Below are 26,746 nucleotides of genomic sequence, written 5' to 3'. Positions count from 1 at the left end.
GAGTGTGTTCAAACATCTTCAAGTTGGGTATTAGGTACATGTTACTTCATACAACTTTCCTCTTTTTAGTAATGAACAATTTTGCTTTACAGAGAACTATAGCCTAGAGCAAACATTCAAACACTGGAAAATACCAGCTAACATAATTGGGTAGTATTCGAGTAACATGGTGAAATTACCAAATTAGGGACTTGTTTTGCTTCCAAAACTTATTATTTCTTGGAACACCACTCATAGGATTTGAATAAAGCTTACTCATATTACATATATAAACTTATAAATATTCATTTTCTTTGCAAGAATGGCTCACAAATTAGCAGCAAACAGGTCCACAAACACACACTTATAACACGGCAACAGCTACGAGCAAGACTGATTACATCTCCACCAATTCTCCTCTACATGCTCCTGTCCCAGAGCCCAGAAATGTCAACCTTGACCTTTGACTCCACATGCCAGTATTTCCTGCTCTAGCTTTTGTCATGTCAGTGGCTTCCTTCAAACCGCAAACTTCTCTATGTTGATTGTTAAGCTTTAATTTTCACAGGAGAATAATCATAGCTTTTCCTACCACCAGAGGTTGGTATACAAACCAAGAGAAGAGAGAGTTTCCAGGAGACAGTGGTCAGCTGTGTGAGTGAGATGGGTGCTGATCAAGGCTGTGGACTGATTGAGTGAAGGTCAATGGCATGACCCTCCTTCTAGAAAGTTCTGCTCCCACTTCTACTCGTTCTACAGAGACAGCTGTGGGCTGGGGTGTTGGTGGGCTCCACCCGTTCACACCTTTCACAGCCTCAGAACCTTTGCAGTGCTGTTCCCTCTTCCTGGAGCATCTTTCCCGAACCCTCCCAGTCATCTGGTCTCTCCTCTAAATGTCACCTCCCACCACCCTCTCTAATTCCAGTCACTCTAATTCCTTCACATCACCCATCACAATCTAGCATTATCTGGTTTATTTACCTGATTGGTACCTGTCCTCCCCGCCCCCCCCCCCACCCCCATGGAATGTCAGCTCTACAACAGCAATGATCTCTGCCGAATCCCAGTGCCTAGAACAGTGTCTGGCACAGAGGTGTTCAATGAATATTTATTGAATGAATGAGCAACTGAGTGGATGGAGTAGGCGGGTGCAGATGGCTTTTTAAAGTCATCTCTCTGGACTTCTCTCTCCTCATTTGTCAAAGGGGGAAGAGAACTCCTCTGCAGCCCTTTTCAACAAGGCATTTTTGGACCCAGACACTGAATCAATCCTTAGCTGAGCAAATGCGACGCAGGTTCTGCTTGGATGCAATACTGATAGTGGCCAATGGGTGGCAGCAAGTCACTATGGTTGAACCATGACAAAGCCTGGGCCACTGCACGGAACACCTGAAGTTCAACCTCCCAACAGCCAAGCTTGGTTTTTTTCACCATCTGGGTGAAAGCAAGACTTTCCTTCTCTCTCTCTCTTTTTTTTTTTATACAGCAGGCTCTTATTAGTCATCCATTTTATACATATTAGTGTATACATGTCAATCCCAAACTCCCAATTCATTCCCCCACCACCACTTTCCCCCCTTGGTGTCCATACGTTTGTTCTCTACATCTGGGTCTTTATTTCTGTACCCTTTTTCTAGACTCCACATATATGTGTTAATATACGATATTTGTTTTTCTCTTTCTGACTTACTTCACTCTGTATGACAGTCTCTAGGTCCATCCATGTCTCTACTAATGACCCAATTTCGTTCCTTTTTAAGGCTGAGTAATACTCCATTGTATATATGTACCACATCTTCTTTATCCACTCGTCTGTCAGTGGACATTTAGGTTGCTTCCATAACCTGGCTATTGTAAATAGTGCTGCAATGAACATTGGGGTGCATGTATCTTTTTGAATTATGGTTTTCTCTGGGTGTATGCCCAGTAGTGGGATTGCTGGATCATATGGTAACACTATTTTTAGATTTAAGGAACCTCCATACTGTTCTCCATAGTGGCTGTATCAATTTACATTCCCACCAACAGGGCAAGAGGGTTCCCTTTTCTCCACACCCTCTCCAGCACTTATTGTTTGTAGATTTTCTGATGATGCCCATTCTAACCGGTGTGAGGTGATACCTCATTGTAGTTTTGATTTGCATTTCTCTAACAGTGATGTTGAGCAGCTTTTCATGTGCCTCTGAAAGCAAGACTTTCTTAAACACAGTGTGCATACCCCTGCTGCCCTAAAGGGAGAAGACTGAACTACGTTTGAAGTCAAATCCCAGCTCTGCCACTTACTGGCGAGGCGACCGCAGGGTTTGCTTCTCTAACGTGGGGGCATTATAAGCTCACTGGGTCATTATGAGTCTCCAGCAGGTAAAGGCTGTGGAAGGACAGCATGTGCGCTCAGGAAAAGGCTCTGAGGACTGCGTGTGGAGCCTGGACCTGCAGAGACCCCCAGGAGCACCTCATTCTCCAAGCTGTCTCCCCCTCCCCTTCCCCACCCCACCCCCCATTCTGCACCCGCACCGGTAGCACAGGTGCCCACGTGGTTGAAGACAAAACACACCGGATGACAGGCTTCATTCTAAATGGATCCCCACAAACCTCGAGTGGGCACCTGTGCTGGCAATCCCACCCATTTCATTGGTCCATTCACCCTTCCACGCGTGTTGTGACGTTTCCACTCGGCCCTCTCCTAAAAACACCAGGACCCTCTCCTGCCTCCTTGCTCTCCACCGTGATTTTGCTTCTTACTCCGCTAAGAAAGAAACAATCAGTAGAGAGCTCTGCGTTCTCCCAGCGACCTGCCTGTCCCCGCGGAGGTGCGGCACCAGCTCCCATCTGGGCGCACCTTCCCCCAGCCCCGCCCCCAGGACGCCAGCCCCTTCCACCCACCCAAGGATTTTGCTCTGCCGCTGTCGCTTCTCTCTTCTGCATCTTATCTTCCCCTCTGTCGGTCATCCCTGTGAGCCTACAAACAAGCCATAATACCTCTCATCTTAAAACAAACCCTCCTTGACTCTATGGGGCGCCTCTTCCAGCTACCCTCCCATTTCCTGTTCCCCTTACAGCACAACTAAGTCCCCGGAAGAGGTGACCACGCCCCACCCTCTCCACCGTCCTCTCTGGACTCCACTCCCACCAACCTTCCTTGGCTTTGAAACCCGCTGGTTAAAATCACCAATGACCTCCGTTTTCCCAATGCCGTTCTCAGCCCTCACCTCACCCACCTCTGGGCAGTATTTGACACAGCTGAGGGCTCCCACCTTCTTGGAATGTTTCTCCTCTCAGTTCCCGTGCCTTGTGTCCTCTCTCTATGCTCACTTCCTGGCTGGGCTGGGCGGCCCCAGGAATGCAAAGTCCATCCAGTGTGGACCATGCCCCATCCACGTTCATATCTGCCATCCTGACCTCTGCCCTGAAATCCAATGCTTGTACCTGACTCCATTTGGAGGTTGAATAGGCTTCTCAAACCTGACCTTTCCAAAACTGAACTCTCCATTTTAACCCCTCCTAACCTGTTTCTCCTCCCCTGCATCTCCCTTTGTGTACGGGCAGCTCCAGCCCAAAGCCCTGGAGTTGTCCTTGACTCTTTTCTTTGCCTCTTACCCCACATCTGACCCCTCAGAAAATTCTCTCGACTTGACCTTTGCAGCCTGTGCTGAACCTGGCGCCTCTCACCACCCGTACTGTGACCACCATCATTTCCCAGGACCAGCAGGAGCCCCTCAAGTTCTCTCTGCATCCTCTTACCGCATTTACCTGCTCAAACCAGCCAGGGCCTCCCCTCCCCCTTCCCCGCCTTCCCCTGCCTCAGAACAAAGTCAAATCCCTGACTTATCTGAGGCTTGACAAGATCAGCCCCTGACCCTCCTCCTGCCTCTTTTCCCAACACCTCCCCTCACTCACTCTGCTCACCCACACAGGGCTTCTTGCCTTTGGGGAAACACTCTCCATCCCTGGCTTTGGACTTGCTGCTTCCAGTGCCTGGAACTCTCTGACTCAGCTAACCACACGGTCCCTTCAGGTCTCTGCTCACCTGCTTGCTACATCCTCAGAGAGGCCTCCCAGGCCCCCCTCTACCTAAAATAGCACTGTCTTCTATCACTCACTGGCCCCTTGCTTGTTTTATTTTTCTTCACAGCACCTATTGCTTCCACTTCATTTTATCATTGATTTATGTGTTTGCTTATGCTCTTTTTCCAGCTGGAAGTTTAGCTCCATGAGCTTGGATTTTTGTCCATCTTGTTCATCATGTGTCACCTGTGCCAGACACAGTCTAGGCCCTCGCATTTTATTTTATGGATGGACGGATGGATGGATGCATCAATTGATGGATCAGTGGTGAATGGATGGGTGGACGGATAGATGGATGGCTGGATAGATGGGTGGATTGATGGACAGATGGGTGGATGGATGGATGAATATCCACAATGACACAGTACAGCACCCAGAGGGCAAAACACAAAACACACCAACATCTCTTGCATCTGAATACAACTTTATTTTTTCCCTAAAGCGCACTCATATTTGTACTTCCAGACATCTCTGGGGAGGTAAGGGTAGACGTTTCCACTCCCAATTTTCAGGCTCTTGGAGGAGACAAATGGATAACACATAATCCAAAGGCTGTCTGAACCCTCCGGCTTCCTTGGGTGGCATGTGCAGATACCCTTCCCTTCTCCTCAGATGTCTGGAGGAGAAATCTCTGTAGCCCAAGGATACCGGAAGATTCCTCTGGTCTTGGCTGGGCTGGGGAGGCAGCAGCAAGGTTGGTAAGGCTGATTCTGGTGGATGCGGAGGATCCTTTGCAGAAGCTGGAGATCAGAGAATGTCTTGTCTTATCAGGCGAAGCTTAAAAAAGGACACAGGACACAGGAGGTGGGTGACTTTGGCCTCTGGGGCCCTCTCTCCCCTTCCCTCGCTGCAGCGAGGTGACTGGTCATCCCGATGTGTCCCGACCCCTACCTCTGTCATCATCCTTCCCTGTAGGATACATTGTCTTTTTGAGCTCACAACTCCCCAAATGTTGTTGTTTTTAAAGTTTTAGTGTGCCCAGGGGACGTGTAGTAGCATCTGCCCTGTTTCGGAGTTGGCTGTATCCACACCTTGTCCATCCAACCTCCCAACCTGGGCGTTTCTTCAGGCCAAGGTCAGGTCTGAGGCACCCACATGGCCCATTAGCTGCGTGGCCAGATGCTGTGTGCATGCTCCCTGAGGGTGGCCAGACCGTGGGGGCAGGGGTGGTCTCTGAGCAGGCCAGGGCCAGGATCAGGGCAGCCAGAGGCAGGTGAACATGAACTGACCTTGAATGAGGATTTGCATTATCTGGCTTAATCCTCTCAACAGCCCTGCAAGGGGAATGCTAATCTCACCTTCACTTCACAGATGGGGAAACTGAGGCTCTGACCACACTGCCAGGATGTGGTGGAGCCTGGATTCCCTCCAGACCTGTCTGACTCCAATGCCCCTGCTCTCTCCACTAGGGTGGGTGCCTATGGTTCATGTAAACCTTTCTGGAACAACGCAGGGGTCACTAACTGGAGGAGAGGAAGGACCAAAGCGTCGCAAGGTGCTGGTCAATGCAGGTTGCCTCACATTCCAGGGCATGGCCTCCAGGGGGCACTCCTGTAATAGCGCAGGTTCCTCTCCCTGCCCCACCCCAGGGTCTAGGGGCTTAGGAGCAAGGAGGGCAGGATCAGCCTCCCGGAAGAGCTAACCTAGGCTTCAGGCCCACTTAGGGAGAAGACAGTTTTGAACCTTAGGTTGCCGCATCATTTCAGAGGCACCCAAACCTCTGTTTCCTCCACGCTACTCCTCCCCCCAGATCCCTGCCCCCAAGCATCCCCACGTGGGCGCACCGAGGTGTCTGAAGCCCCTCCATTCTGGCCTTGTCTCAGCCTACAGTGCGGTCTCCTGCAGGCTCCTGTGGAAGGAATGTGCCAGTAAAGGGGTGTTCTAGGGCCCCCTCTACTACCTAAGGAGGCAAACCCTAGGTTGGGCCCAGAGGGGATCCTTGGGTGGGGCTGTGAGGGAGCCTGGAGCTGGTGGGGAAGGGACACCTGAGGAGGGAACCCAGGGGGCAGCTGCAGACGGTCAGAGCCGAGCGGGGTGGGGGGACCTCAGCCATGGGGCTGAGGGTCATCTGGGGACACAGGGCTGCCTGATTCTGCCCACAAAGGCATCTATGCATCAGGGCTGTCAGAACTGCCCAGGTGGTCTACCTTGGACTTACCTGTGGAGAGGCTGTAACAGGGTCAACCCCACAGGCAGAGGCCAGTGTCAAAGGTCAGCCAGACATCTTGGGCTTTGCTGGGGCCAGTTGGGGGAGTAGGGTATTTCCAGGGCCTGGGACCCCAGAGCTCAGCCACCAGCTCCCCTTGCCAAATTCAGATCCTGGTGAGAGCCCCTCACTGCCCAGCCCCTTTCCACCTCCCCCAGACACCTGAGCTCGGGTCCCACAGCGCAGCAGATGGAGGGGAGAGGGAAGACATTGAAGGTGGAGCTCATGGCGGACGTGTAGGCGCCCATGGAGGGGAAGACCAGCCGGTCGCCCACGTCCAGCTCGGGCAGCTACACCTCCTTCAAGAAGAGCTTGTCAAAGGCATTGCACATGGGGCTGTAGAGGGTGCAAGAGAAGAGGGGCAGCTTGGGGCGGAGGTCCTGCAGGGACATGGTGGGGGGGGTGGAATCAGAGAAGGAAGAGGCACCCCCCTTCGCTCCCCAGCTGCAGGGCATGCCCCCAGGGCACCAGAGGGAAGATATCAGCAAGGACTCTGTCATTCACCCACTCTGACCAATTCCTGAGTGGTCCCTATGTGCCAGGCACTGTTCTTGACCCTGCCTTCATGGAGCTTATGCTCTAGAGACATACTCCTGCCCTGCCAATTCACAAGTGCAGACACAGATGGGACCTCAGTATTCCCATTTATAAAGTGGGGAGATTTTATTTAATAATCACTCAAAATACCGGGCCTCAAACCTGGCTGCACTGCAAACGCCTGAGGAGTTTTAACAAAGGATCGTGTCAGGGTCCCAACCAATGAGAAGTTCCGATATCAGTGGTCTGTGGCATGGTCTGGGCATAGGGGCGTTTTAAAGTTTCCCAGATGACTCTAACGTGAAGCAAAGTTTGAGAATCTCTACTTCCTAAGTCTCCTGCATCTCCAAGATTCAAGGACTCTGGAACCACAAACATAGCGACACAGAGAAATGCACAGGGAAACACAAACAGCCAAACAGCTGCACACACACCCCTCCACAGACCCATGGACCTGGACACCCACCTTCCTGCGCAGGTGTAAATCGACAGGCCCACACAGAGAAAGGCACACACACAGAAGTGCACCTGCCAATACACATAGACACACGTACACATCCTGGTACATGCACGAGGTGTGACAATCTGTCAAGCCACCGATAACCTGAGATCTTTCGCCTTTCCCCCTGGCAGCAGGGAGCCCTGCCCAAAGAGGGCTGGACTAGGGGGTCTCAGGGTCTGGGAGGTGCCAGAGCGACAGAAAGTTCTCCTTACCTTCACCACAATGGGCATCCTGGGTTCAGGCTCCCTGGGAAAATGCAGATGTGCCGTAGTGGCCGTTGCTGAGATAGAACAGCAGCTTCCAGTAGCCTCCTGAGAGTGGGCAGATGGCAGGACCGAGCTGTGCTCAGCCAGGTCTCACCGCTGACCCTCAACACCCGAGCCCAGCACCCTCGGGGGGGGCCTGACCCTCTGACCGGTGCTGGATAACCCCTGTTCCCTGCTCCAGGAGTCTTCTCTGAACCCATGCATGGTTGGGGCCTGTCCTCTGCTGTCCCACTGCCCCTCTGCTCCCCGCATCAGAGTGCTGCCCCTCCTCCTCCTCTCCTCATAAGAATAATCTAACTAACATACCATGATGTATAGCCCAGGCATTGTTCTAAGCTCTCTACATGTATTAAGTTATTTAACTTGTAACTACACTCTGAAGTAGGTACAATGAGCCCTGGTTTACAGTTGAGAAAACTGAGTCTCGTCAGAAGCCACACAGGAGATTGTGGCAGGTCTGGGATTTGTCCCCAGGTCGCAGGTCTCAGGTACTCTGCCCTCACCTTAGACCAGGTTCCCTGAGCCCCTGCTGCATGAGTCAAAACTGGGGGCAAACGGCCTCTTCCTGACATAATTCCATCATGGTTGCTCCGCAGTGATGTGCTAATTTGTCAGTTTCCTTCCTCAAAGGGGTGCCTGTAGAAACCACATTTTCTTTTTATTTATTTATTTATTTACTTACTTATTTATTTATTTATTTATTTTTGGCTGTGTTGGGTCTTCGTTTCTGTGCGAGGGCTTTCTCTAGTTGTGGCAAGCGGGGGCCACTCTTCATCGCGGTGCGCGGGCCTCTCATTATCGCAGCCTCTCTCGTTGCAGAGCACAGGCTCCAGACACGCAGGCTTAGTAATTGTGGCTCACGGGCCCGGTTGCTCCGCGGCATGTGGGATCCTCCCAGACCAGGGCTCGAACCCGTGTCCCTTGCATTGGCAGGCAGATTCTCAACCACTGCGCCTCCAGGGAAGCCCCCCATTTTCTTGGTGCTCTGGCATCTGGGGCCTTGCTGACCATGGAGAGACTGCTCCTCCCCGGGCTGGTTAATTACTAGAGATAGCAAACGACTGCCTTACAAGAGCGCCTCTCCTGTGCAAGCCAACCAATCCAGCGTCCATACCGCAAACCGCCTCCTAGACGGAGCTCCCTGAACTTGAGACGCTACCTCTGGCCTAGTGGCCCCAGGGCAGTCCTTACCCCCACCACCCACTGAAATTGCTCAAACTAGCCAGTCCCACACCTGCCGATCCAGCTCACCCTGCCTCACCCACTCCTATCCTTGAAAACCACGGTAGAGGCTCTGGCCTGGCTCTCCCCTTTGTCCTTCTGCCTGCTGAACCACTCCGGTCCTTCCCCTTGTGGCCCTGTGTGGCCTGCCATGCCTCTGGTTTCTCCAGAGGAAACTTGTGAGTAATAACTTCTCCTTCATGACAGTTATTTCCATGTCTTACATAACCTGATTAGAACAAAAACAGTGCCCAACTCTGACAAGCACAGGGTACAGCACAATTGTCACCTCCCTCCATCTAAACATTCTGCCTCTATTGATGTTACCGAAGTAAGCGTGTGGCAGCTTTCTTTCCAGCTCCATCATACTCCTGATGCATATTTAGCTGGTGGTCACCTATGACCCCCAGATCCTTTGGACAGGACCTACTACCAAGCCGGTTTCTTCACAACCACTCTTCATCTGTTCTTAGGACATTGCTTTCTTGAATCTAAACTCAGGATTTTGCACTGATTTCTTTTAACATTTGGAGCATTTCATAACATTTGGGCATTTATACGCCCAGATCTTCTGAATATTGGTTTTTCTGCCCCCTCCCCCATGTACTTCCCACCATCCCCTCCCTGCTTTCTTAGCTGCTGTCACTCATCCCATCTCCTGTAGCCACAGCCCCAATTGTCCCTAAACTAGTTGGTCACGAGAAGTAGTCAAGACATCCCTAAGGTCAAGAGCCCAACTCCGCTTGGCATGTAGTACAAATCCAAGTGCACCAGTATTTGAATCAGACAGACCCAGGTCCAGCTGCACCACTAGCTAGCTGTGCTGCCTCAGACAAGTTTCTTCCTCTCTCTGAGCCTCACTATCTCTACCTGTAAAATGGGAATGCCCCCAAATTACTTCACAGGGTTGTGGAGCAGAAATGAGAGAAAATATGTATTTCACACATAATAGATACTTAATAATTGGCATCTCTTGTTATTGTGGAAATAAAAATAACAGGCCCCTAGGGACTTCCCTGGCGGATCAGCGGTTAAGACTCCCGCTTCCACTGCAGGGGGCATGGGTTCAATCCCTGATCCGGTAACTAAGATCCCGCATGCCGCGTGGGTGGGCCAAAACACACACACACACACACACACACACACACACACATTACCCCTTACCATAATAAAGATATAAATTTTAAAAATAATAATAATAAGCCCCTAATACTTAGACTTTTGTTAAATGATGGCTTGAAATCATGCTTCCTATCACAATAATCTTTTTTTTTTTTTTTTTTTTTTTTAAATTATTTTATTTTTATTTTATATTTGGCTGCGTTGGGTCTTCGTTGATGCGCGTGGGCTTTTCTCTAGTTGCGGTGAGCGGGGGCTGCTCTTGGTTGTGGTGTGCAGGCTTCTCATCGTGGTGGCTTCTCTTGTTGGGAGCACGGGCTCTAGGCGCGCAGGCTTCAGTAGTTGTGGCACATGGGCTTAGTTGCTCCACGGCATGTGGGATCTTCCTGGACCAGGGCTCGAACCCATGTCTCCTGCATTGGCAGGCGGATTCTTAACCACCGTGCCACCAGGGAAGCCCCCACAATAATCTTTAATGAGACATTTTGTGAAGAAATGGCAATCAGCTGACACAAGTGCCTTTGGGATTACAAAGCTGTGGGCCAATCATTTGTCAAAAAGGATAAGGGAGGAGATTAAAGCAGGTTATAAATATTTACATGTCAGTTATCATAAAGCCACAGAGAATAAAAGCACTAAGCCAGCGGGAGACATCTATTCATATTCTCCATCTCATCATGAAATGGAGTTTCTGGTTAGCTCACTGTGAGAAAAGCAAACCCACCCCACTCCTGCTGCAAAAATAACAATCAAAAAACTCTCCTGTGGTGGTTGACCTCAACTGCCAAAGGTTTACCATTACCCTATAGATGTCACCCTTAACCTTCAGGCCATGACAACAACTGAGAGTGCCTTCTTATATTTGTTGTAAGAATTTGTATTTACTCACTATATTTTTGGTATAAGAATTTGCACATGTTAGAAAATGCCTGCTGGATGAATTTAAGGTGCACACCAGCACGATGGTGTCTGTGAACCTCATGGGCTGTATTTTGTAACTTTACCCCCATAAACACAATATAAATCCATTGGCTACTTAGGAATAGCGAAGACCCTTTGTCTTTGTTCTCACCTCCCAGTCTATTTCAGAACAACAAAACAGTGATACTAACAGGTTCATTCCTAGACCCAATTTGAAGCTTGTTTCCTGCTAATTAGCCGCCCAGGGTCGGAGCCCAGACTCCCTGCCCATCCTCTCCCCTGAGGGCCGGGGAACACCTGCATAGTGCCCTGCCCACCCACCAGGCTCCAGCACAGCCTTCCTGGCAATGATGTTGACAGCGGTCAGGCAGACAGATGCTGCGTAGAAGAGGCCAGATTCTGCGATGACCTCGACGCCTCTCCCCTAGGGAAAGTCCTGGGCCAGGGCGGTGTTGATCACTCCCACCGTCTGCAGGGGTAGACCCAGAGCCTAATGTGGCCAGTCCCTCTGTGGGAGCTTTACCTGCATCGTCTCCCTTCATTCCCATGACAGCTGTGTGGGAGCTGTGCGCCATTTTACTAGGGAGGAAACAGGTAGAAACTGTGGCCCAGAGTGGGGATGTAACTTGTCCAAGGGCACATAGCACATAGCACCCTGAGATGTCTGAATTTGGAATCATTTAAATTAATACACAGTCAGTGAAGATGAAATGTTCCCTGGGTCTCAGGGATAGCAAACTTCTACCCGACTGTAGCTTAACCGGGAATAGCAACTAACATGTCTAAAGAAAGACACGGAGCCAGATATGCACGTGCTCATATATGCACACAGGCTAAGTATAGTCAGACAAATCCCAGCTACATACGCGCCTACGACTCACAGTTCCACGAGCTCCCCATACACAAACACACACACTCTGTCCCCTAAACCCAGGCTGGGACACCTGGCTCCCTCTCATCCTCCCCTCTCACCTCCTCAAACTTGGAGTCAGAGCCCTCCTCTCCAGGGAAGCCCCCTCCGATGTCCAGGAGACTCATGTCACGCCTGACCCCGCAGCCCATCTCGAACACGCGCAGGCAGTTGGTGATGGCCTGCGTGAAGCTATGGGGTGCCTGGCATCTTGAGCCCACGTGGAAGCTGAACACATGTCGAGTGACATGTAGAGAAACACATGTGAAAAAGCAAGGGTCAGTAGGAAGAGAGACAGGGTCAGAAACACCGACACATGGTCATCCTTGAGTTGGGGCACTCACGGCTGGGTGGTGGTCACCTCTCTTAGCAGGCCCCTCCCAGTGCCTCATTGCAGGGGCTCCCTTTCTCTTCCACCTTGGAAGGAGTGTGCTCAGAACCCCGAATCCCCATGCCAGAGGGCAGGGCGGGCTGAGGAACCAATCAGGGCAGGGCCGGGTGAGGCCAGTGCAAAAGTCCAGGGGGTGCCACAACACTAAGGAATCAAGATAAAGAACATTTAATGCGATCGTTGTAAAGAGCAACATTGATTCAGAAACATCGCTAATGAATAAAACATTAAAAATGTAAATAGGGACTTCCCTGGTGGTCCAGTGGGTAAGACTTGGTGCTCCCAAAGCAGGGGGCCTGGGTTTGATGCCTGGTCAGGGAACTAGATCCTGCATGCATGCTGCAACTAAGAAACCCACATGCTGCAGCTAAAGATCTGCATGCTGCAACGAAGATCCCACATGACACAACAAAGACCCGGTGCAGCCAAAATAAATACATACGTACATACATACATAAATATTAAATGAATAAATAAATATTAAATAAATAAATAATGTAAATAAAGACAAGATTGGTAATAGTAATTGAACGCTGAAGCAAAAGGAAAAATCAGAAATGTCAATCCTGTCTTTAGTTAAAATTTTGATATTTTCCTCACTATGAATCTTTTTTGCATTTTTTAAATTTTTTCAAATATTGTATTAAAATGTTATTTATCTAGAGTACTGTTTTAACATCCCCTTAAATTTTGCACCCAGGGCCTGTGCCTCCTTTGCCCCACCCTAATCCCAGATAAGATCCAGGTTCTTTGCTGAGGACAGATGGAGCATCACGAGGTCCAGAGGGGCCTCAGCTGACCGGAGGGTGTCCAATAAACCAAAGGCTGGAGATCAACAGTGGAAACCCAGACTCCTGCCTCCCAGGCAGGGAAAGCCAGTGCGCTCACCTGGTTCCAACCACCGCCAACGCCAGGTCTCTGGCAGACTTCAGCATATGTTCACACACCTCCAGGCTGGCCCCAAACTTGGCGCTCAGGGGCAAGATGCTCTCGCTGTCCTGGGTCCACAGCCGGAGGACCAGCCTGGGAGAGGGGTGCAAAGGATGCCAGGGGTTCTTAGGCACGTGAGCCCCGAAGCCCCCGACCCAACCTCCCTCCAGCTTCCCACCCACCCCTGCCTAGTTCCTCTGGACTGTCCAGCCATGGAGTCCCAAGGAGTGAACACACTCACTACTTATAGACTTCTGCCCAGGCAAGAAAAAGCAGGAAAAGGATAAAATTATAAATACACCTTCCATAGGTCTCCACGTTACAGGATCAGAGATGTTAAAAACTTTCCCAAGATCACACAGCATGTGACAAATGAAACTGAAATGTGAGCCCTGGTCTCCCCGACTCCAATACAAGTGCCTTTTCCATGATGTTGCCTAACGCCAGACCGCCTAATGCTAGGCTCTGCCTAGTATCTATGCAGACACAGGCAATGTTTATTTAGCACCAATGTGCACCAGGGAAGGCATCGGGCCACTGACCCAAATTCTTGTACTTTGCTGCTTGGGCCTGTGCCGGTCACCGTATGGGACCACCTTCATCTGGTTCCTGCAGCCCAACTCCATCTGCTGGGGTCCCAGGCTTGAGGTCCCTTGCTCCACCTGTCTCTACCTGTTTGCACCACCCCTCCTCCACTGGTCTCACCTGGCCCCGGGGTGGTGCTGGGCCACCTTGATTAGCTCCTCCTAACTGTTGAAGGTCAGGAACCGCACCCCATGGTGGGCAGCATACTAAATGTGCGAGACAGGCTTGCAGGTGTTGGCATAGATGATACGAGAGGGGGCCACGCCCCAGCCCAGCACCTCTTCCAGCTCCACCTGGCATGGGTAACAGCCAGAGTAGGGGGCTGCCTCACTGCCCTTTACTCTTTGGGGACAGGAAACCTGGGCATGAGTAAAAGGGGCTGCCCTTGACTGAACCCATACTATGCAGTGCGCTGAGCACAAATTGTGCTCTTTAAGCTTCTAGACTCTTCTAAGGAAAGTATAGTTGGCCCCATTTTCAAGAGGAAGGAACTGAGGCTCAGGTGAAATGGCTGTGCCAGGACAGGAGCAGGGTCTGTGGCTTCAAGCCGGTGCTTCCACTCAACTTGCTCAGGCTGTCTGCCTTAGTCACGTGGACCAGTGGGAGGTTGACCACACCCATAGTTCATTCATTTATTCCTTCCCAAACAATTGAGGATTGTGAGTGTCATCCCCTGTTCAAGGTGCTGCAGTCCCCACTCCAGGACCCCTGGCAACTGGCCTTTTTTTCCCAGGAAGTGTCAGGCCCGTGAATGAGACAATTGGCCTTGGGCCCAGGCTCACCTGGCTGGCACAGTCGAAGCCGGTGCCCAGGGTGGCCAGGACATGCAGCACCCAGGGGCTGCTGTTGCACTTCACCACATAGAAGGGTAAGACCCGAGGCAGGGCCTGGCGGAAGACCTGATGGCGCTGGCCAGCACGCCCAGGTCAGCCACCGTGAAGGGGTCTCGGCGGTCCTGCCAGCACAGGGAAAGAGGAAGAGAAGGCTGGGTAGTGGGTTATCTCATCTAATCCTCAAAACAACTCTATGCAGTACATACTATTGCTGTTGCCATTTCAGAGATGGGGAAACAAAGGCTCAGAAAGAGGAAGTCACTGGCTCAAGGTCACAGAGCAAATACATGGCAAAGATAGGACTTGACGCCGGGCCTTCTAACTCTTAAAATAGGGGGACAAGAGGGCAACAATCTTTGTAGATCAAAGGAGGGGAAAGACAGCTCCAACCCTCAACCAGACAGCTTGGCACTGGGTAAAACTCCAAGTGGTGGGGTGGGGAGGGAGCTAGAAGTGGACAGAAATATTCCATCACCCCCAGCAGAACAGAGCCTTGGAATAAAACCTAGGAGACTGACATAAGAAGACTGTAAAACGGAAAGTCTTATTTCTTGCCCACCAAGTAGAGACTGAGACACCCTCTTCCCTCCCTACTCACCCCCTTCCCTTCCCTCCTCTTTCCTCCCTTACCCCTCCCTCCCTACCAAATCGGAGAGCTCCCTGATCTTCTTCAGCACCACCTGCCAGGCAGTTCCCCAGCCTCCAGATTGATGAGATCCTTTGGCCACATGCTTCCAGGGCTTTCTTCACTCTCCTTTGAGTTCCCGACGGGGGTGCTCATCCCCGACACTCCAACCAAGCCCTCAGCCAGGCACAGTTCCGACATCCTGGAAAGGGCTTGCACTGAGGATGGGGCCTCTTCCCTCCTCCCAGCTCCCTGAGGGCCCCGGAGCCAGAGTTCCTAGGCCATTATTTCTCAGCCCTCCCCTTCAGCCACAAGAGCTCCACAGAGCCCTCATGAATTTTCCCATCTGTAAAATGGGCCACTGGCCCGGCCCAGCCTGCTTCAGAGAACTGGTGGGGGACCAAGCCAGATACACAGGTTGTGCACACAGAATAGAGGGTTGGCATCCTCTTCCGGGCTCCTCCACACACGCGTTCCCATTCACAGATGAGAAAACTGAGGCCAGAAAAGATAAGTGCAGAATCCAGGATCTTCAGATTGTAGGGCTCAGAGCCAGGGCCCAGGAGATGATCTAGGTCCAAGTTCCCCATTCTACGCACAGGGATGAGAGGCCCAGAGAGACGAAGGGACTTGATCGAGGTCACCAAATGGTCAGTGGCAGAGCTGGGCCTGGCACCTGCGCTCCGTAGAGCAGCCACTGGACCTGCTGCTGGCCACACTTCCCTGAGACCGAAGTGAGGGTGGCGGGCAGCCAGAGGCCTTCTGCTTCCACAGCTGGGACTGCACGCATGCCCCCCATGCCACACGCAGACTCACCTGGTGCCTATTGTGACCTGCTTCCCCAGCCACAACCCAGGGGGCCAGGATCTGTGGCAACTGGGCTTCGGGTAAATCCCACGGGAAGAGCAGAACTCAGCCCAGATCTCAGGGGCCAGGGCAAATACCACCCCAGGCTGTCCCTCCAAACCTCGGCCAGCCCTGCCTGCTCAGCCCAGACCTCCCAGGCCCCAAGAACTAACCCTACTTTGTCACCCACACGATAGGATCACAGGTGAAGTCAGACTCCAATTATAAGTGAACATCCGAGACAATCAGAGTAGAGGGACCTTGGGAACCGGCGTCCACCCTTACCACTTCACAGATGGAAACACCGAGGGGCCCAGAGGTCTCCGGAAGACTCAGCAGACCTGGAGGGGGTAGAATCAGGACCTCAGACTCTAATCACGGGCCGGTTCCACTGCCTCAGAGCAAGAGCTGGGCTCTCCTGGTGCTGCGTCTCTGCCCTCCACGGCAGATTTAAATACCTCACTGGAAGTATTTCCAAACGGAAAAGTGAGCCTATCTGCATCACTCAGTGTCCAGTCACGTCCCTCCTCCCTGGTCCCACCCTCCCTCTCCATGTGGGCTGCTGAGGTCTCTGTGACCTCTTGTCCCTCCCAGGCTGAAGCCATCACCTTGGGGCCGCCCACCCTCTAGGATGTCAGCCGTCACTTCCTGCAGGCTCACACCCCGCCTCTGTGCTGTGACCAGAGCCTCCTTGCTGTTCCAGGAAGGCAGTTCAGCAAGGAGCCAGCTCCTGCCCTGACTCTTCTTTTCTGCCAGCCCTGCCTGGTCTTCTGCTCTCTTGCGGCCTCCAACCCTTTTCCCTCCCACCAGGGGTCAATGCCCCCTGCCTCCCATCCCCCTTAGGCTCTGGGAGCTTAAACATCTAGGAAGGGGCAACAGGTAGAGCCTGGATTGGAGGGAGGAACTTGCTGCAGGACCAGGACAAATCCCTTAACTTCTAGAGCCTCATTAATCCCATCTGTGATTCCAAACAAGATAGTAAAGTCCAGGCTTTTACAGAGACCCCCACCTACTCTCACCCCAGACTGCTTCAGCTGGAACTGACTTCTAGCTCTGCTTCTTAGATGCTGTAAGTTCTTAGGCAGATGACCTCACCTCTGGGGGCCTCAAGATGGGGATAAACCAGCAGGTGGTCGTGAGGATTAAATGAGATGAAAAGAGTTTAGCCAAGTGCCAGCATATACCAGTAATCATGATAATAGCAACAAGAATGGCCAATATTACTAAGCCCTAAATAAGTGTCAGACATTACGCTGAGTACTTTATGTGGGTCAGTCATGGAGTCTTCATAGCAGCTTATGAGGCAAATTCCACCCAGAGCCAGCTACACGTTTGTGGGACCCTGGACAAAGCGAATCTGTGTCGGATGGGTGACCCCCATGGGATTGCAACCTCAGCACCAGGACGAGCTCAGTACCTGGATTAATGTGGACAAGACGCTCCTGGTGAGTTGCCTACCCAACGTGCGGGGTGTCGCCAGCCTGGGGTGAGGACAGCTGCCACCTTGCCCTGCACTGAGACCTGTGAGGCCATGTGCCTGACCCCAACTTCTTGGCTCTAGGCAAATCCATATGGATAGAGCTGGCCCCGACCAGATCCCCGCGAAGCAGAGGAGGCCAACCGGAAACTGTTCCCCCCCAAGCCATGGTAGCTCTCCTACCCCTGGTCTGCCCACAGTGACAGGTACATGGGTGAAGCTCAGACTCCTGCTAATGTGTGACCATCAGAGCCCCGTCAGAACCAGAAGGGACCTAGGCTCCTTCTCAACCTCTTCTCCCATCCTATACATGGGAAAGCTTAGAGGCCAGAAGGAGAAAAGGGACAGAACTCCCCTGGCGAGTTGGTGGTGGACTTGGTCTTCAGTCCATCTCCGCACACTGCAGATCCTGGGTGGGTTCTGATTCCGGGTCCACTGCCCTGGAGGATATATTGGCCTCTCCTTATGTGCAGATTCTTGCCTTTCTCTGTGGGTTTAAATATTTCTTTGAAAATCTCTCTAAATGGGAAAGTCAGTCGCACCCCATCAGGCCATGGGGCTGGGCCACATGCCCCTCCTCCCACGCCCTTCCCACCCCTGACCTGGGCCCCTCGTCTCCTTGTCTCTCTACCTTCCCATGCAGGCTGCCAGGGCTCACTCTGTCACCTGCTTGTCTCTCCCAGCTGCCTCCGCCAACCCAGGCAGCCCCTCCTCCTTCAGGCTGGACCCACCTGTGTGGTCCCTGGGCCTCTCTTGACTGCTGCTCAGCCCAGACCTGGGTGGCGGAGGTACTGAGGATCTCAGGGATACAGAACCTGGGCCCTCAGTCCTACCCCTGGAGCAGCTTGAGGAGGAAGGCCCTGTGTCCCTTGAATTCAAGAAGACAGTTGGGGACACAATTTAGCTTGGAGGGAGATCAGTTAGTGTCTAAGCAGGAAAATAAAGCCACTTCAGCTATTCACAACAGAGACAATTTAATGCAGAGGATTGTTTCCACAGGTGACGGAGCAGCTGAGGGCCAAACGGAACAGTGAAGCAACCTGGATCCTGGCAGGAAGTTACTCCCGTGCCTGGACTGGAGGGGCAAAGGGAAAAGTGAGGTTCCCCAAACCGGAGTCGGAGGTCACTTCGTGGAAGTTGGAACCACGGAGACACAGCCACTGCCTAGGAATCTACCTGGGACAGAGAGGTGGAGGAGACACAGCCTGGTTTCTCCTGTGGCCTCCCAGCCTCATGCCAGTGCCCCCCAGTGGCTGAGCCCTGCCGGAAGCCAGCCCTCCTGGAAGATGGGACAGAGTCAGGGAGGGACAGAGAATGGATGGGGAGGGGGCAAGCAGACCCAGGATGATCACAGGTGGTTGGGGGCTTCCTAGAGGTAGAGACATTTACCTGAGCCCTCGAGGGTGAGAAGGTGCCAGCCAGGCCAATACTGGGCAGAGCATTCCAGGTAACTGCTGGTGCAAAGGCTCAGAGGTGGGAACAAGCTTGGGCCCCAGAAGTAGAAAGGAATGTAGTGGTGCAAGAAAGGAGGTGGGAATTTGCTGGGCTTCAAAGTCGATGTGTAATACAAGTCAAGTATTAGCCTGATATTACAGATGTGAAAATGGGGAGGGAGGGGGGCAAAATGTGGCATCCAGCATACAAAGAACCCTTCTAATAAGATGATCTCAAATCCAGACCTGATCTCGGGCGAGCTAGACACTTGCAGATGGAGAGGCTTTCAGTTCTGTACCAGCTTCCCCTTTCCTCCTAAATGTACAACCCTGAGGGATGCTCCTTGTCCATTTCCCAGCCTCGCCAGCTATATACACCACCCTGGTGATGTCTGCGCTCTCTCTCCAGAGCTGCAGTGCTTGCTTTCTTGGCTTGTGTGTTCCCTTTGCTGGGAACACTCTTCCATCACATGTTCAAATCATGCTTTCTTTTGCTTACAGGAATCATTTGTTCAGGGTTAAATTCAAGAGTGGGTCAGCTCAGTTTCTGAGGCACCAAAACACCCAGGAAATGAAGTGAGAGAAGAAGAGCCAGAGAAGAAAAGTGAGTGTCACAAAACTCAGTAAGAGATTGGAAGTCAAACTTTGGTAGGTCACACAGGGTGAGGTGACACTCATGTAACCATTTCTCATAATGACCCTGGCTTCAGGAGTGGGTGGGTGTGGTAAACTGCAGGGTTTTTGCTTTGCAAGAAAGGCTGCAAGTTTGGGCAGAGCTGAATTGCTTAAGACAGAAGGGAGAGGTGGGGTCACCAGCAGGGCCTGCTGTTACCAGCAGGCCCATACTTCTACCCTCTCTCCGTACAACTTCCTCTGAATGAATGCTAAACAGATATTTAAGGAACATTTATTTAATGCTGGAACCACAGGGTATCCACATGTAAAAGAATGAAGTGGACTGCTACTTCATACCGTACATAAATGTTAACTCAAAATGGATGAAAGACCCAAATATAAGAGCTAAAACTATAAAACTCTTAGAAGACAAGATAGGAGTATATTCATGACCTTGGATTAGGCAATGGTTTCTTAGATATGGGGAGAGACTGTTAATGTATACAGGATTTCTTTCTGGGGTGACAAAAACATTTAAACATTAGACTGTGGCAATGGTTGCACAACACCATGAAGATACACAAAAAAAAACAAAACAGAGAATTGAACACTTTAAATGGGTGAAATGTGTGGTATGTGGATATCTCAAAATATATTTTAAAAAAGAATATTCATACCATGTTCTTGGATTGGAAGAATCAATATTGTGAAAATGACTATACTACCCAAAGCAATCTACAGATTCAATGTAATCCCTATCAAACTACCAATGGCATTCTTCACAGAATTAGAACAAAAAATTTTACAATTTGTATGGAAACACAAAACACCCTGAAGAGCCAAAACAATCTTGAGAAAGAAAAACGGAGCTGGAGGAATCAGGCTCCCCGACTTCAAACTATACTACAAAGCCACAGTAATCAAGACAGTATGGTACCGGCACAAAAACAGAAATATAGATCAATGGTACAGGATAGAAAGCCCAGAGATAAACCCATGCACATATGGTCACCTTATCTTTGACAAAGGAGGCAAGAACATACAATGGAGAAAAGATAGCCTCTTCAATAAGTGGTGCTGGGAAAACTGGACAGCTGCATGTAAAAGAATGAAATTAGAACACTCCCTAACACCATACACAAAGATAAACTCCAAATGGATTAAAGACCTAAATGTAAGACCAGACACTATAAAACTTTTAGAGGAAAACACAGGAAAAACACTCTTTGACATAAACCACAGCAAGATCTTTTTTGACCCACCTCCTAGAGTAATGGAAACAAAAACAAAAATAAACAAATGGAACCTAATGAAACTTCAAAGCTTTTGCACAGCAAAGGAAACCATAAACAAGACAAAAAGACAACCCTCAGAATGGGAGAAAATATTTGCAAATGAAACAACAGACTAAAGATTAATCTCCAAAATATATAAACAGCTCATGTAGCTCAATATCAAAAAAACAAACAATTCAATTAAAAAATCGGCAGAAGACCTAAATAGACATTTCACCAAAGAAGATATACAGATGGCCAAGAGGCACATGAAAAGATGCTCAACATCACTAATTATTAGAGAAATGCAAATCAAAACTACAATGAGGTATCACCTCACACTGGTCAGAATGGCCATTATTAAAAAATCTAGAAACAATAAATGCTGGAAAGGGTGTGGTGAAAAAGGAACCCTCCTGCACTGTTGGTGGGAATGTAAATTGATACAACCACTATGGAGAACAGTATGGAGGCTCCTTAAAAAACTAAAAATAGAACTACCATATGACCCAGCAATCCCACTACTGGGCATATACCCTGAGAAAACCATAATTCAAAAAGAGACATGTACCACAATGTTCATTGCAGCACTATTTACAATAGCCAGGACATGGAACCAACCTAAATGTCCATCGACAGATGAATGGATAAAAAAGATGTGGCACATATATACAATGGAATATTACTCAGCCATAAAAAGAAACGAAATTGAGTTATTTGTAATGAGGTGGATGGACCTAGAGTCTGTCATACAGAGTGAAGTAAGTCAGAAAGAGAAAAACAAATACTGTATGCTAACACACATATATGGAATCTTAAAAAAATGGTACTGATGAACCTAGTGGCAGGGCAGGAATAAAGACGTAGACATAGAGAATGGACTTGAGGACACGGGGTGGGGAGGGAGAAGCTGGGGCGAAGTGAGAGTAACATTGACATATATACACTACTGAATGTAGAATTGTTAGCTAGTGGGAAGCAGCAGCATAACACAGGGGTATCAGTTCAGAGCTTTGCGATGACCTAGAAGGGTGGAATAGGGAGGGTGGGACGGAGGATCAAGAGGGAGGGGATATGGGGATATATGTATGCATATGGCTGATTCACTTTGTTGTACAACAGAAACTAATACAGTATTGTGAAGCAATTATACTCCAATAAAGATCTATTTTAAAAAAAAGTAAGAAAAATCAGATAGTAACACCATTAAAAAAAAAAAAAAAGAATATTCACTTAAAGAGACACCACAATATTACTAACCTACAAAGTGGCTCTCAGTCCAGCCCTGGGTGAAACAGACAGAACATAGATCTTGCAAACCTGCCAGTCTGAGTTTGAATCAAATCCAGAAACCTAGAAAGCGATTTATCTACTCTAAGTGTCAGGATTCTCACCCATGGAAAGGGTATGATAAGAAGCACCTACAAGTTAGATTCTTAAATGCACACACTCTTAGATTGTCAGAATCTCTGAAGCAAACATCTTAGACCTGAAAAGATATGTGGTCGAACCTCCCTGTCTCTCGGTATATAAATCCTCTTTTCAACTTCCTAAATAGGTCATCATCCCACTAGTTTGCTTGCATACCCCCCAGGACAGGGAGCTCACCCCACTTCCTGAGGCAGCCAGCCCTATTCTTGAACAGCTCTGATTGATGACGAGGTCTTTCCTTAAACTCTGTCTCTTCCTCGTTGACTCTTTTTTATTTTATTTTATTTTATTTTTTATTTTTGGCAGTGTTGGGTCTTCGTTGCTGTGTGCAGGCTTTCTCTAGTTGCAGCGAGTGGGGGCTGCTCTTCGTTGTGGTGCATGGGCTTCTCATTGCGGTGGCTTCTCTTGTTGTGGATCACGGGCTCTAGGCGTGTGGGCTTCAGTAGTTGCAGCACAGAGGCTCAGTAATTGTGGCTCGCAGGCTCTAGAGCACAGGCTCAGTAGCTGTGGCGCACAGGCTTAGTTGCTCCGCGGCATGTGGGATCTTCCCGGACCAGGGCTCGAACCCGTGTCCCCTGCATTGGCAGGCGGATTCTTAACCACTGCTGGCGCAGGGAAGCCCCTGGTTGACTCTTATAGGTCCTGCCTCCTCCCTTTCAGGCCCCCACAGAACCCCTTCAGTGACCTGAAATTTGTATCAATATGTCACTGAGTCTGTCCTTTTCTGGGTCAAAAACTCCTTCTCTGATTTCCATCTAGTATAACTTCGTGGTTTTCCCAGTGCAGAAGCAAAGTTCCAGAGAGATTCACCACAGGTAACAGAGGCTGAGAGATCACATGGTGAGTTGGGGGACCAGCCCGTCTACCCAGAGCTCCTATGACAGACAGCAGAATGTGTCAGCACTAGGTCTTCCCTGGGGCTTTGACTAAGTTCCATATGTTGGCTCCTAGCTTGGGGATGAGTGCAGGATTGATCAGAGAGACATCATGACTAACACGGCACCCAGCACCAAGGACCCCTCTCCAAGCTGAGCCTCCACCTCACTCAGCCTGCCTGGTCGGGCTTGTGTCCTGAGTCTCTTTGAAGCATGGCTGGAATGACTCACCAACATCCAACAATTACGCCAGTCTCGGGAAGAGCAGAAAGATGGGGAAACAGGCTCTCTTTTCACAAGTTATCCCCAGTTTTGTGGGAACGATAGATATGTAGACAACCAGAGACCAGAGAGGAGGACTTCGTATTCCCATTGTATTTAGACTGAAAGATGAAGAGATTTGCCCAGGGTCATACAGCTGGTAAGACAGAGCAGGTATTTGAACCCAGTTCTGTTGACCTCAGAGCCTCTGTTCCCAGGAATGAAAAGGCAGCATAACTCAGTGATTAAACACATAGAATTTAATGTGCCCAATGGAGATGATGATGATGGGGGAGGTGAAGATAGTATAATTATTTATCGAGTGCTTACTACAACACGCCCTGCCAGGTATCAACTCATTCAATACTCACAAAATCTTACGGATGTAGTTACAGTTATTATCCGCATTTTATAGGTGATGAAACCAAGGCAGGGAGAGGCAGGATAATAATAAAATCTACCTAATAGGACCATGGAGAATAAATGAGGTAATGCATGGAAAGCCCATAGTTTAGTGCCTTCATGACACTGGTTAAGTGCTTAAACTGTAGTTAACGATAATGATAAAAATGTTGGCAAGATAAGGGCCTTAGAGATCATCTAAACCAGAGACCTTAAACCTTTTGTCTTAAAAATTAAATATGGACCCTACAGTGGATATTTGTCATGTCTTGTGGATGCCCGGCATCTCTGAACACCCTTCCTGGACGTCCCGTCTCTCCTATGTGGAAGCAAGAAGCCAACTTTGCCAGGATGTGTGAAAACATGACCTGGGCTCTATCAGGTTGATCTGAAGGCAATGAGGACTGGCTAGTATTACAAAAGTGACTCTAGCCACCGCCATGGTGTGTGGTGGTGAAGCAGTGGTTAATTAAATTGTTGCCTGTTGTCAATTGGAATGAAGTTCCCGTTGAAAGTAAGGCTTTAGGGACCACATGTCTAGTGCCATAAAATGGCACAAAAGGCCGAAGGAATACCAGTATTGGGGGTGGAGTAACTTCTGCCTGTCCTAGGGAATTTAGGGAAATAATATGGCAAGCTCAGAGGCATAATTTATTGGCACAAGACATGGCCAGAGAATCAGGAACTTTCTATGACTAAACTGTAAAGAATCTCTCATCTCTTGCTGCTGAAGAGATGAATGAGCCAATAACGGAAATAAAAGTTTGAGAATGCAAGTTGCCATATCACAACATCAGTTAAATTTATAGCCTTACCTCACGTGGGCGCATGCACGCACACACACACACATCTACTAAAGTTAAACATACACCCATCCTGTGACTCAGCAATTCCATTTCTGAGTATACACTCAAAAGAAATAAGTAATACTCAACAGAAATATGTCCACCAAAAGACATGTACAAAATCATAGCAAGTTTATAATATCGCCAAACTGGCAATCTAAAAGTCAATCAATCATAGAACTGACAAATAAATTCATATATATCTCATGGAATACCACACAGCAATGAAAAAGAACAAACTAATGCTAATTGTAAAACCATGAGTGAATCTCACAGACATATGTAGAGCAAAAAAAAAAGGCAGACCCAAAATAACAACACATACATACTTCATGGTTTTATTTATATGAAGTTCAAAAACAAGTAAAATTAATCTACTCTGACAGTAGTCAGAAGAGTCATTACCTCTGGGTAGGACGCTACTGGCAGGGAGGGAGTGTGAGAGAGCCTTCTGGATTCCTGGAAATGTCCTATATCTTATATCTTGTTCTACCAGTGGTAATACAGAATATACTTACAGATCCTCCCCTACTAACAAGGGGTTATGTCCCAATAAACCCATTACAAGTTGAAAATATCTTAAGTTGAAAATGCATCTAATACACTCACCTACTGAACATTATAGCTTAGCCCAGCCTACTTTAAACATGCTCAGAACACTGACATTAACCTTCAGTTGGGCAAAATCATCTAGCACAAAGCCTATTTTATAATAAAGTGTTGAATACCTCATGTAATGTATTGAAAACTGCACTGAAAGTGAAAAACAGAATAGTTGTGTGGGTACAGAATGGTTGTAAATGTATCAGCTGTTTATCCTGGTGACCTCGTGGGAGGCAGCTGCGGTCGCTGCAGTTGCTGCCACGCTCAGCATCACAAGAGAGTATGGAACCAAATATGCTGGTCCAGGAAAAGATCAAAATTCAAAATCCGAAATATGGTTTCTACTGAATGTGTACCACTTTCACACCACCATAAAGTCAAAAAATTGTAAGTCGAACCCTCACAAGCTGGGGATCATCGGCATATATATTCACCTTTTTATAGATGCATATACACATACATATATATTCATGTATATAGTGTGTATATACATTCATTCAGCTGTACACTTAAGATTCAAATTTTCATAGCTATATCAGGCCTCTGGTGACATATGAAAGTTGAAGGATTGACTTAGAAAGCATGCATCCTAAGAATTGTAGTAAAGACGTACGTGGAGCTTTCGATGTCTCAAAGTGCTTCAAACCCACAGAATACGCCAAGCCTCCCTCGTCAGCACAGTTAACCCTTTTCCTGGCACTGATGAAGCTGTTTCTGACTCTCTAAAGGTCCCTGTTATGACCTTGCGGGAGGGTTGTAAGTGACCGTAATCTCTTCATGCACCCCCCACCCCTCATTGCTTCAAATTCTTTAACAGCACACCCCAAGGGCACCCCAGTAATGTCAAACCCTGGAGGGGAACACTGCCATACCAAAATAATCTAAAGGTTTAATCAATTTACATTAACAAAAAAAACATGTAGAATCTGTGTGGGAATGGACGCTGAGGGTGTTAGACCCAGAAGGGAGGAACATAATTTTAGATCAGGCCAATTTATCCATACGGTTCACTTACCTGCAGTCACCATCTAGATGCTCGCTCAAACCTCCGGGAGTGGTCTGCTTGGTTGATTAGCTAAACCTGAGCTCCATGGTGGCCCGGGGTAAGTGAGGTTCAGTGCCATAAATTCCCTGGTTTCATACAGAGGAAGGAATCCAGAGATTTAAGGAGAGCATCCAAGCAGCTCATCCACGACTTAACTACGTTTCCTGTAGAGGTTCAGGAGAACATGCCTTCTCCAAGGACTGAGAAATGCATTGAGAATCACATCAGCAAAAGGAGTAGTAGTTTCTTTGAAAATCACTCTCTAAGCCAGAGATAAAGGATGGAAATTCTGCCATTGAAATGGACTTTCTTATTTCAAAGGGAAAGATGAGATGAGGTCCTGGAGGATAGTACAGGTCAAGTAACAGCACTTGGCCGCAGAGGCAACATGGTTACCATCGTGGACAGCAGGGCCCCAGTGGGATCAGAATGGTTAGGTCTGCCGGGGTCTTTGGTGTGGTCAGTTGACCGTGGGCTCTGCAGGACAAAAGTAGGTGTTCAGACTACTGAGATTTCAGTTCAGACTACTGTATGACCCTGAGCAAATCC

The 26,746-nt window shown here is 49.1% G+C and overlaps 1 pseudogene; it reads right to left on the bottom strand.

The window, feature by feature from the left end:
- Nucleotides 1-5,868: 5,868 nt before the first annotated feature.
- On the bottom strand, nt 5,869-15,880 carry LOC132372450 (ornithine decarboxylase-like; annotated as a pseudogene).
- Nucleotides 15,881-26,746: the final 10,866 nt, after the last annotated feature.

Source organism: Balaenoptera ricei, chromosome 1, assembly GCF_028023285.1.
Source record: "Balaenoptera ricei isolate mBalRic1 chromosome 1, mBalRic1.hap2, whole genome shotgun sequence".
Lineage (NCBI taxonomy): Eukaryota > Metazoa > Chordata > Mammalia > Artiodactyla > Balaenopteridae > Balaenoptera > Balaenoptera ricei.
Note: the sequence above shows the minus strand (reverse complement) of the source record. Positions and strands in the feature narration are given on the sequence as shown.